At 33.9% G+C, this 13356-nt stretch overlaps 1 long non-coding RNA gene across 1 annotated transcript; it reads right to left on the reverse strand.

Moving 5' to 3' along the window:
* Positions 1 to 1139: 1139 nt before the first annotated feature.
* LOC147909809 (uncharacterized) lies at positions 1140 to 8498 on the reverse strand. The gene is made up of 2 exons (XR_015545214.1): positions 6175 to 8498; positions 1140 to 4707 (listed from the first exon to the last, which is right to left on the reverse strand). It is a non-coding gene; the product is annotated as an uncharacterized LOC147909809 (long non-coding RNA).
* Between the last annotated feature and the right edge of the window lie 4858 nt (positions 8499 to 13356).

Raw genomic sequence — 13356 nt, forward strand, 5'->3', positions numbered from 1 at the left:
CTCCTCTCGGCAAACTTGAAACTTGATCATGAAAACAGAAAAACGAGCTACACCGATTACGTTCTTGCGAGATTTATTTACAGCCCCCTTTCCCCTGCGTCGATTACACGCGATTTTTGATTGATATGAGATTGAAAAGGATCAGTGACGGATGAGGGGCTAACATTTATGGATGTGAGAAATTTGGATAATATTGTGTAAGATATTACTATTTATACGAGAAAATCAGAAAGAATCCCTCTCTCTGTGTGACTTCGCGGCGAGATGATTGGTTGCTAAAATGGACGAGGTCTCTGATTTAGTCCTGGCACCGGTGGAGCGTTCAATATTTTTTCTTGGCTTAGCTCTTAAGCCTATTCTACAATATGTAAACATAGTTATAAGTTGTATTTGTAAAAATTCACGAATCACAGCCGAATATGTGAAGAATATTCTTACAACTACACTCACTTACAACTATACTTATGTAAAAGAGGGTTTATAGTTTCAGAAATGAGATATACATTCACTTCTCCCATTATTCAATTTTTTCCCTCGGAATCAGATAATTCTTCAAAGCTGACTTTCTTCAAAGCAGAAATTTTTCGGCGAACAGTGTGTGCCTTCCGACAAAATGCGACACACAATGATTATGTCATCTTTGTTTAAACATTGGCAAACAATAAGGATGTAATAATCCATTGTCACACTGTGTCATTTGTGTCGCTTATTGGAAAGCACATATTATATATATATATGATTTAGCGAGATATTCTGAGAGTCATATTATAATATATATATATATATATATATATATACATATATTATATTTCGAATAATTTGTTGATTAATCCAGACACAATAATAGATACCTATTCAACCTATCGTTACGTAACGATAACGTCAAAATGACGTTAAAATGAATTGTGACACTGATCGAAAAGTGATTCTTAATAATTAATAACTTCATAATAAGTTCACAATTTTTCAATAATTTTAACAAGAAAGGAAAAAATTTTTTTTTTTGTATTTTAAGGCGGTAAGTTCAAATCTGTCGTCAGAAAAATTCCATTATTGTTGAATTTTCCATAACAATTCCGCATTAGAGTAGGATTTAATTTATGCATTTTCGTTATACGATAAATTTTTCAAGCCTGTGATTGGCTATAAGATTGAGAAATCCTCTTTTATCTTGCACGTATAATAAAAACGCACAAATAAAATAATATCCTTAAGCTCATTTTTCGAACAAATCTGCTGACATGTTTATGCTACAGATTAATGACTAAAACCGAATAAGAAATGCTGTACAATGCAGTAAGAATTGCTATACAAAATCCTCGGTTTCCGCTGTGACCCTGCAATAACAAAGCATTTTGACAGCAGAGAAACAGCAAGGAAACAAACTGTCACTATTATAAAATAAAGCAAAATATTATAGAATAAAGCTTGCTGACTTTCTTTGTCAGTATTTTGATAGCAGGATAACAGCGGAAACATAGGGTTGATTTCACTAACACCGGTTATTTTTTATCAACTTACTAAATTTGAGAATTGTTAACTTCTAAACTGAAAACTTAACATTTCTATAATGGCTTATTATAGAACATGCCTAAGACTGCACTTTTGATTGTGATTGATTGATTTGCTTACGTCTTTACAGTTATGACTAAAATTTTTTTACATATAATTAAGGATACATCGGAAAAACTGTGGCTTAAAATTTGCTGCTTTGTAGCTTCTTTGATATCAATCTCATTAATAAACCACATAAGACATGCCAAGTGGCAGTGCGATACTGCCCTTAGTTTTGTTTTGAGAGCTGATTGTTGTTGACGTGTTTGCGAAAACGATTTTCGTTCTCTCATAAAACATTATTTTTTGAGAGGCAAAACGGCGAAGGAAACAAAAGAAAAGTTGGATAAATATTATGTGGCTAATACTCCGTCAGATTACACCGTCAAATATTGGTTTCGAGAGTTTCGTGGTGGCCGCAACTCCACTACCAATGAAGTCCGCAGCGGCAGGCCCTCCGATGCGGTTACCGAGGAAAATGTCAAAAAAATACATGAAATGGTGTTGGCTGACCGGAAAGTGAAGGTGCGCGAGCTAGCAGATGCTACAAAGATTAGTACTGAGCGAACACGCCATATTTTGGGCGAGATTCTGCATAAGAAAAAAATTTTTTTCATTCCCAAGGAGGTTACTTTTCACCCCACCTAGTATCTCACTCTTCTATCAGTATGACGTTGAAAGAACACACTAACAGCACATTACAGGATACTAATAATAGTAAATAGATTGGCGCATAAATCAACTGAAAGAGAGAAAGAGAAAGATGTGCTGCTGTACACGCTGTACGACAATTTGTCCGGCTCGACCTGGTTTTCAAGAAAAGTCGTTCGCTTCTTGCTACGTTTAAGATCGAAGAAGAGACCATGCCGCTGTTACGAATGGCAGGATGCTCTTTCCGATTCTGAACGGTGGAAAGCATCTCTCCTCTCCCTTCTTCCGACCATCTTCCTCGGTCGCCTCTCGCTCTCCCGGCTCTTCCCCTCGTTCTGTTATGAAAGTGCCGCAAGTGGAGCGCGCCGCCTGTGCGACAACAAAGCTATACTTTTATTTATAACTGGCCGACTTACGTCGCGAGTTAGATTCCTGCCGATAGACGAGAGAACGGACATTAGATCGGGTAGACGGCACGGCCGCCTGATCATTAGGATCATCGCGCGAGAGAGTGGAAAAATGGAAGCGAATCGGGAGAGTGCGAGCGATGCGCGCGAGAAAAATCTCGACGGGCAAAATTCTCTTGTGGCGAGAGAGTTACACTGGATCGGAAGAACTGGAGACGAATGAATGGCGCTTCCACTGACGGAAGAATTCGTTTTCCTTTTGTGGACGCGCCGACCCGCGAGATCGATGCGAGAGAGGCACAACGAGTATGCGGGAAACCAGGCGAGACTTACTATCTCAACGGACTTTCCAATAAAAGTTTAATAATTTGTTGCAAAATGATGAATTCGGACCCGATCGGTCGTTCTCTATATTGCACCGAATAAATTGCAAATGCTATACATTATTAATTAACAATAAATCAGTTGATCGCTCGCTGATTAGGCTTCCCGAGTGATTTACCGCTCAATATATTATTAAGGCTTGGATGGTCAATAAAGAAGAAGTATGTCATATCTGTGATAAATTTTTAAAGTAATGAATCAATTGACAACCAAACGTTACATTATTCATTCAAGTGTCTTTTCTAAAAGCGCTAAGTTTTAAGATTCTCCAACAATTTCCTGTTTCCTTTTCAACACTGGTTTCTTCAGAAGTACCTGAAGTATATCTGAATTATTAGTGTTATCTGCTCTTTTTTTGTCATAGAAATTAGAGTTACAAGAAAGTAGATTTCTTAGAAAGGATTCGCCTTAATATTGTGAGAAAATGACTACGGTCAAAATTGCGGTATTTTGTAAATGCTGATCAAAAGTTTCACAACAACTCGAGTCGAAAATAGATATATTATGTTGTAGTCATTCGAAAATTGCTATTTTGAGTTCAATCAGACGAAAAAGCATTTTTATCTATACTATAATTATTCTTTTAACTGTTTTAGGCAGTCGTATTAGGTCACGATATATATATATAATTATGTGTCTCCATTCCTATACAGCACACTTCATCCCAGAAATCTTCCTGGAAATGTTCTCAGGACGTTCCTTGGAGATTTGCTATATTTTTTATTAAATAGGTTTATGCTGAGTAAGCGGTGAAGATCATGGATATTAACATTCTTCTTTTTTTTGCTTACTAATAAACTTTTGAAAAGTATTGTGATTAATGGTTACTGAGGTTACTTAAACTGTCAATTTCCGGCTTCATTCCCCACTACTGAAAAACATGAAAATATTTGATTTTTCACCAACGTAGATTAACCTACGTCTTTAATCTCGGTTTAACTTATTCTTCGTCTTTTTCTAATCTTTAGAATTAGAAAAAGATGAAGAGTAAGTTGAACCGGAATTAAAGTTAATCTACATTGGTGGAAATGGGCATTATGTATATAATTATGTATATATTAGGTGTATTAGAAAGTTCCGTCCGTTTTTATGCAAAAAGTATGATTATATTTAAGAAACAAGATGAAAACGTACATCTAAATGTTACATTTATAAATTAATCGATATTCTAAATTTGTTTGTTAGTTTCGTTTGTTTATTGCTTCTAAATTGATAAATAAAATGGTAATTGTCTCTGAAGAACAGTTTCGTAGGAATAAAATGTACAGTTTAAATATAATTTTTTTAATTTACTGACACATATAAGTATCGAATAAAGTTAATCAATCCATCGTTAGCGATGACTTTTTTCCATCTTTCGGGCAGTAAGCGAATTCCGCGGCGAAAGAATGACTCATCTTTGGAGGCTATCCACTCAGAGACCATTTTTCGACATCTTCATAAGAATTGAAGTGTTCCTCTGCAAGTGCGTGTGCCATCGATCGAAACAAGTGATAGTCAGAAGGGGCACAGTCTGGTGAATAAGCCGCATGGGGTAGCACTTCCCAGTGAAGTGCTTCTAACATTTCCTTAACGAATTTTGCGAGGTCGTGAAGCAAGATCACTTTATGCTGTCTCATTTCATATTCTGATCGTTTTTCTTGCAATGCTCGGCTCAAACGGATAATTTGTTTTCAGTAGAGATCCTCTGTGACATCCTACCCTGTAGTATCTGTGCAATCAAAACATACAGGATTGTTATCATCTTCGTAAAAAAAAATTATTACATTTATAAATTAATCGATATTCTAAATTTGTTTGTTAGTTTTGTTTGTTTATTGCTTCTAAATTGATAAATAAAATGGTAATTGTCTCTGAAGAACAGTTTCGTAGGAATAAAATGTACAGTTTAAATATAATTTTTTTAATTTACTAATACATATAAGTATCGAATAAAGTTAATCAATCCAGCAAAAAACTAAATCAATTTTTTTGAAATTTTGATTCCTAATTCACCGTTATTCGAAACTTCGAAACAGTCGCGATACCCGGGATGATTCGCAAAAACGTCATCTCGAAAGTCCACGAGATGATTGCAGAGAGAAAAGCGGTGGAATCGAAAGGAAGATCGGTAGGAGTTAACTAGTGCGACGTATTAACTGGCGTACTTATTAGGGAATTGCACTTTCTTTCACAGTTGGCGCGCTGAGGACGGCCGAAGGTGAAGAACGAGGAAACCGACCTCCGGTGCAACGACCTGCCGCGAAGTGTGTCGGTTGTGGGCGCACGCAATCGTCGCAACGATTTTGAAAAATGACCGTCCCACTTCTGCAAGGGAGTACTTTCACGGTCGCTAACCCCGCGACTGAGAGAATCGTGCTGATCTCGCTACCCGCGCTTGTGCGCCATAAAACCGGGTTCACAGACTCTCTAACGGAAAAGACCACTCTTGCTGCTTACCGTAAATCGTCAAGTTTAAATCTCGCTGAACGACGCATCAGCGACAGAAAAAAAGCAGCGGTCTGAGGAACTTCATGCGATCGTAGATCAATTGGCAAAATCGACTGAATCTGATTGTATTTGCATATCGAAGAATGAAGTTGTCAAAATCGACAATAAGTAAAAAAGTTTTTTACTAATATTTATCGATTATAACGGTAATTTAACTGTTAATCTATTTTTCAGGCATAGATTTTAAAGAAAAAATAGAGATTTTAAGAAATCACTCGTATAATTCGTCAAAATACTATTACGATCCAAAGAAAAAAAATCAAATCAAGTAGAAGCATGTCTACTAGAAATATTTTAAATCATTAATTATATTATAATTATAATTTGAGCAACATTAATTTGAGGTAAAGATGCAATAATATATAAATATGCAATCAATATATAAAATATAAAATTGATCATTGAACACAAATAAACAAAAGAAGGTCATATTCAGACAAAAAAAGGTCTTGATATCTAATACTTTTTATGTGATTTTTACAATTTTCAATTCAAGTAAACTGTGCAATTTAATTTGTGATATTATATATTCCAATTTTGGTTTAGAATTGTATTTCACGACAGACAAATAATTGGCACGCAATTTATTTGAACTGAAAATGATAAATTTACACAAAATTATTGGGCATCTATTTTGACCGAAAATATAATCTTCGCAAATTTGTGTTGAACGCGAGGGGTTACTCACTGATGAAAAATGATTTCCTTGCTGATTTTGTAAGTAGCCTCTCGGTTAGCCATTCGATTTTCGAGAATCTCGTTTATTGGTAATTCAGTTGAGTGAAACTTTATACGTAAACAATATTCTCTTACCTAGAAACAAAATAAAAAAATTGTTAGAGAAAAAACAAGATTCAGTAAATTATATTAATAATAATATAGAACATATTATATAACTATTTGCAAAAATAAAATAATAATTATTCTCAAAATATAATCTATCTGTGTGCCTCGATCGTCACATCAAAATAATCATGAACATGAGACTTCGACGAAAATTTTCATATTTCCTCAACACACTCTCTTCTTTTTCTCTCGGCGATTTAGCTGAACGAGCGCACATACCGATTTTTCGTCCTGAGTTGCATCGGATTTCCCTCAGTTTCTCAACTTTTATCCTCGTACGGATCGCCGCGATCCACGGGGCCCACTTTTCACCATGAATTCTCACGATATCGTGCTCGGAAAGTAGCGAAAACGTGTTTGAGGATTTCTTTCCCTTCCCCCTCCCCCACAGCACCTCTTGACACTCTGGGAGGATCAGCCAGTTCGCTTTTGTACAGTCCACCATGCACGAAGAATAAAACTGTCATCTCGAAAGTTGGCCTACTATCTCCCTGATCGCAATAATAGCCCCCGCAGCAGCGAGACGTGTCTTCCTTCTCTCCTCGGAACAACGCGATAGTCTCTAATGCTCCCTGGAAAAATAAAGTTGCTGCGGATCTTCGTATCTTCCATAACCACATTTACTTTTCTCCCATAAATATGGAAAGAAAGATGAAAACTATGAAGAGAGATATCAAGTAAACGACTTGAAAAAATAACTGATATAATGTCAATATTAAATAAAGAATAATATGATTTTTTATCTGTGTATTTATTATATCATAATTTACGCATTCAAAAAAAATATTCTGCCATTTAGTGGTTCCGTGTTAGATTGTTTCGAAACTTTGCGGGGTGTCCCCGTACATTATCTTATCCTTGTTTAACATATGACGTATGTTGTAACAAAATTTTAAGTTGAAACTAGTTTGAAAAAGAAAAAGCGTGGAAAAGCTTTTCCTTCTATTTTTTCAAATTTAAAAAAAAATTTCTTTTTTTTTCAATTTTGCATTTTTTACGCAATAAAATAATATGAAATCATGATTTTATCACGATCTACAATTTTTAGTTTATAAGTAAAAATTCTTTAAAAATAGTCTTAAAAATTATTAAATTAATCAAAGTTTTTAAGACAATTTTTTGAGAAAAATTAAATGTCATACTTTCAAAAATTGATGATTTCTTACTTCAAATTAAAAAAAATTAAACAGAATTTATGAAAATTTTTTAATTTTTTGTTTTTTTAAAAATAGAGAAAAAAACAAATAATTAAAAAAAAATATTTTGGATTATTTTCGCAAAGTTATAGACATTTGAAAATTGGAACTGCGAATTTTGAAAAAAATTCATATCTCATGACTATTAGCGTTTTCCATTGGGAAAACTGATGCAACACTGATGCACACTGAGTGCAATTGTGTTGTTCCAATGTGAAAATTTCAGTGTTTAATGTTCCATTGATAAAACTGGTGCAAAAAACTTGCACTGAGTTCAACTTTTGTTCCACTGTCTTCGAAATCAGTGGAGACCAGTGCAAATTGAAATTATATTCGTATTTTAAGGTATAATATTATATTAATAGAATATGATGTTACATTATAATTAATGTTATAACAATGATATTGTTTTAATGTTTCTAATAATAGCAATGCAATGATATTTTGATGTTTAAAACTCTTGAAATGTAAAAATTTAATTTTAGAAAATGTTTTAAATAAATTAATGAATCAGAATATTGTAAAATAAATAATTTAAGTTTGAATATAGTTATATACATTTTTAGGGGTATTATAAAATGGATGTCTAATGATATATTCCATTGAACCGCACACATACTAAACTAGTGCAGTTTTCATCTAAACCTAGCACGGTGCTAGTGTTGCATCAGTTTTCTCAATGGAAAATGCTATATGTTGAAAAAAAATTTTTTTAAATCATGGTAGCTTCTTCCGATGAATACTATATCAAAATTTCAGCCAAATAACATATATATGTATAATAATTTAAGAGTGAATTATTTTAAGCATTAAAAGATTCAGCTTCGACTGTTATAAGTCTTTAATTTCTAATTTGATTGTGTACAATAAATATTACTGAGTCAGTGGATATTCACTAATTGCCCAGTGGCATACTTGACACTATATAATCAGTGAATCAACCAAAAAAGAAAAAATGATTGAACATTATATAACTAAAATATTGATATTTGCACATTAAGTTCAATTAATCTTCCAATACGATATTCATTGAATTTAAGCACTAAAACAAAGTTAATTAGATGACATAATATAACGCTGATTCTACAATGAATCGGTAATCGATAATCCTAAGTTTTATCGGCGAAGTTGACCAATAGCCAACTTATACAACTAAGGCTGACTTCACCGATTAAGGGTATACGGTCAACACGATGCTGTAAACGCTTTAAAGCATTTTTTAGCTGGTCAGTTTGTAAAATTCTTTCTTCTAATTGGTCCATCAAATGCTTTGAAATATTTAGAAGAAAGAATTTTACAAATTGACCAATTAAAAAACGCTTCAAAACATTTGCAGCATTGCATTGACTGTACTCATAGTCAGACTTTGTACTTAAGGCTTTCTTAAATTTATCTTTAGATGCTCAGCAGCCAATGAAATAATTCGTAGAGTATCTAAAGATAAATTTAAAGAAGCCTTAAATATAAAACCTGACTATGAATGCGAGTATAAGACTACTCATTGTAGAATCAGCATAAAGGTTAATTAGCTATATAGGTTAGGAATCTTATATTTAATTCACCGATTAGTAATTACCAGTGACATACTTGATTGATATCACTGATTATCTACTGATTTAAATTTAGAGAGTACATATACATAGATTTAGAGAGTATAAATTACTTATTTTAATTAATAAATTAATCGCTTTTATGTATATTATAACGTGGAAATTACCAAATTTATTCTGAGTTGACCTCGGAGCCGTCTAGCGTCGTTCATATTCGCAATTGATGAACAAATGCAAATGCGTGCAGTTCGTGCCACGTGGTACCTGCCGCTGATACTAAAATATTTGAAAATAACTTCAAATTTGTTCTAGAAATATTAATACCAAACGCAGATAAGATGACATGTAGCAGAAAGATACAAGTTGCCAAACGATTTTTGAGATCGAAAATCGCAAACGGACGCCTTCGATTTGCAATACCGAACGTACTTAATAGATCAGGCTGTAAGAGTAAGAAATTGATCAATCACAGTCGATTATTCTTCTTACATTCAACTGTAATTAGTCAATTTGTTGACTCTTAAGCCGGTTATACATTAGCGTTGATTTCAAAATGCAAACTTCAGATTGGCTGTTGCAACAAACTTTCGATCGGCTTGCAACTAATGTAGAATCAGCTTTACACTCTCATCCACTACTACTACTATTATTGTAGATCACGCATTCCATTTAACGTTTATAACGTTTGCGAACATCATTTCATTCTCGTTTAATATTTGAAAACAATAAGAATGAAATAATGCTCGCGAGCATTGCAAACGTCAAGTAAAACCCTTAAGTCCATTTCTATCAATGTAGATTAACTTTAATCTCAGTTCAACTTACTCTTTTTCTAATTTTCAGAACTGGAAAAAGATGAAGAGTTAGTTAAATTAAGATTAAAATTAAATTATATTGATAGAAACGGGCCTTAAGATCCTTTTCAAATTTCGGTTAAGTTAATTGACGGTTATATGGGATCATATTGGGCTGCGTTCAGAATTATCATCTGGATGCACTCAGATTCTTTTATCCTTGTTTTTGTGAACAACAAGGATAAAAGAAAAACGACATTTGGGTGCATCGGACGATGATTGAACACAGCCTAAGCCGGTATTCATAGTCGATTCTTATTTCAAGAATACTTCTTAACTTCTTAGGTACGACGCGCCACTATAGTGGCTCACTCTAGTGGCTCACTCGCTCACCGTTTGAATTAAATGATCGTTTTTATATGTTTTGTTTCACACTTTTTTTGCCTGCACAGTTTTATAACAGTGTTAACAATATACAAACAGAATATACAGTCTTTGTTTTTGATACGCCAATGTCAGGTATGAAATGTTGCTTTTTATTTAAATAAATAGAAAACAAAGAGCAATTTGTTACAATTCAGGAACAGACTCGGAAATCGAAAATGATATAAACAAAAACATGCGTGGTAGGAAGAATATAAAAAACGAAGATCGCGCTATGAGTATAAAGATTGTGACGTGGATCTATGTGTTGTACCGCTTTAAAATATATCATACTCAATTGTATTATTAATTATTAAAGTATGTGTATCATATCTTTAAGAAAAATTATAATTTAATCATCAAACTTCATTCCAATGTACTCGCGTAGAGAACAACATTGTCCGTCACACGTTGCAGTGCTGAACTGTTTACGCGTAATTCGCGTTAAACTCTGCCTTACAGAGAAACGTTAGAGAAACAGTCCCGCGCAAAATTCAGCTATGCTTAAGAGGTTAAATAATATCTTAAGATGTTAATGCAGCCCTGATTTGATTCGTGACTTATTAAGACCGTACTTAAGACGGTCTTGAATATAAGATCTGACTATAAATACCTTAGGTCCAGTTTCACAACTTATGGTTAATTTTTAACCGAAATTTAAACTAAGTTATCTTGACTTTTACGTGACCAGTGTTTCTCATCTTTCATCTGGTATCATCAGTGTCACTTGGACGGCAGACGGCTTCCCATTAGCCCTAAGACTGCAGCCATTGGTTGTGATAGTAAGGGCCCTGCCCTTAATCAGGTTAATGGTGGAAATATATAAGGCGTGCCCATGATGAAAGTCATGGTGGAATTAAACATGGTGTTGTCCCAAAGATGCGCAGTGGCAAAATACTGACGTCCACGATTTCGCTTCTAAATGCAGCTGACATGAATGTAACGTTTGATGATTCGATTTTATTTTTTCGAGTTTTTATATTTGATAAATCGTATTAAAACACATATTTAATATATTTTACATATTAGAAAAATAAAAGTCGCGCTAACATTTAGGGACGATTTTTGATTGGTCGTGCCGCCATATTATGCGCAATAAAACACCTTGACTTAAGTCAAAGTCTCGCTACAAATGTTTTGAAGCATTTGATGAACTAATTAGAAATACATAGTCGTTCGGAAATACTCGTGTGTACACTAGTATGCACTAGTGCAAGATCGTTCGGAAACGTCGAGAGAGTCACACCGAGTATCTCACACACATTAAACTACCCGTGCGAAAAACAAGTCGATGTATTATGGCTGCAACACAGATTTGCATAATGCATAATGCATAGTGCATAAAGGAATCGACTAATTAAAAAAATAAAAAAATAAATTAATTATAAAATTATTATTATAACTATAATTATATTATATTATTATATTAGGTGCGCAACTAAGTTCCCGCTGTTTGTCAACAGATGGCTCCAGCAGTAAGTGCTGGTCGATTCTGACATAACCTAAACGTCATGAACCAAGCTTAGACATATGGTAAACAAACCGCTTTGAAACATTAGTGATTTTGTTTTTACGTCATATTCTTTTGGTTGTGTGAAAATGTCTGATTTTGTGTCAAATAATCGTCATATGCGGGAAGTATTGATTTTCTTCTTTCATTCGAAGAAAACGGCGCATAGAGAGCTCCAAAAAGTTTACGGAGATGCTGCTCTAAGTGAAACAACGTACCGAGATTGGTTCTGTCGCTTCAAACGGTGATTTCGATGTTGACGACCGTCCGCGTGAAGGAAGACCAAAAACCTTCGAAGACGCTGAATTAGAGGCATTGCTCGATGAGGATCCGTGCCAAACGCAAGAAGAGCTTGCTTCAGTATTAGGAGTTACCCGCCAAGCCATTTCCAAGCCATTTTTTCACAATAAAGTTGCATTTTCATCAAAATAAGAGCGAGAACTTAGTTGCGCATCTAATATTATTATATTATTATATTATTATTATATTATTATTATTATTATTATATTATATTATATTATTGGATCATCTAAAAAGTATCCGCGGTTTTTTGTCACTAGATGTGTGTTGATGGTCATATATCTAGTGACAAAAAACCGCGGATACTTTTTAGATGACCCAATATTAGTGGCACACCAGTGAGTTTCCGAACGCAAGTATGCTCTTATTTATCTTGAACATAAGAAAAGCGTATCCAGAAGCGCCATGTTGTCGCAATTGAATTTGAAGTTGGCGTTATGTCATTATGTCATTATGACAATAGATTGTATTCTTTTCTTCGGAAATCGAAACAAATGTAAATTTCTGCATCCTTTTTTTTCGGGAACAATTTGTGAACAATGAATTTACATTTGAACATGATTTTACTTGACATATACTCATTTTAATATGTCATATCAAAGTTACCAATGTAAATGTTTAAAATGGCTGCATCTGCGTAGAGCGATACGAAATTCGTCTCAAAAACGAGCATACTAATATAGAGCGTTTTTTTCGTTATCTAATCAGAAACTATCATAAGGTAATCTTCGTCTTCAGGAATCAGAAGACGAAGATAATCTTAGCCATAGTTGCTTTTGGTTGCATAACGAAAAAAACGCCGATAGTTCCATCGGGTTAACATCTGTAGTTAGAAATTAATCAATCATGATCATTCCATTCTTCAGAAGAATAGCTATTAGTTTCATAACTACAAATGTTATTAAATCCGATTAAGGATCATGTAGACGTGCACTATATATGTATATATCAATTGTTCACATCACATCGCTAATTTAAAATAATACAATCTCATTGGTAAAAACAGTAAAAAATTAATTAGGAACTGGCCGATATGAGTGGTATGTGCAATTGAACTGTGCGTAACTGCAGTAACTGCGCTCCTTCCGCTCAGTTCAGAATCTGTCCCCTTGTCTTATTACACCATGGATATATCCACAAACTTGTATAGCCGTATAAACGCCGTATGCATAAAAAAATTGTCCAATCGCATTTCTCCTATAAAAACGCTCCTATAAAATGTTGGATAATTTTCTTAGTTATTATGTCGTA

This window comes from Acromyrmex echinatior, chromosome 5 (genome assembly GCF_024713525.1).
Source record: "Acromyrmex echinatior isolate Ae372 chromosome 5, ASM2471352v2, whole genome shotgun sequence".
NCBI lineage: Eukaryota > Metazoa > Arthropoda > Insecta > Hymenoptera > Formicidae > Acromyrmex > Acromyrmex echinatior.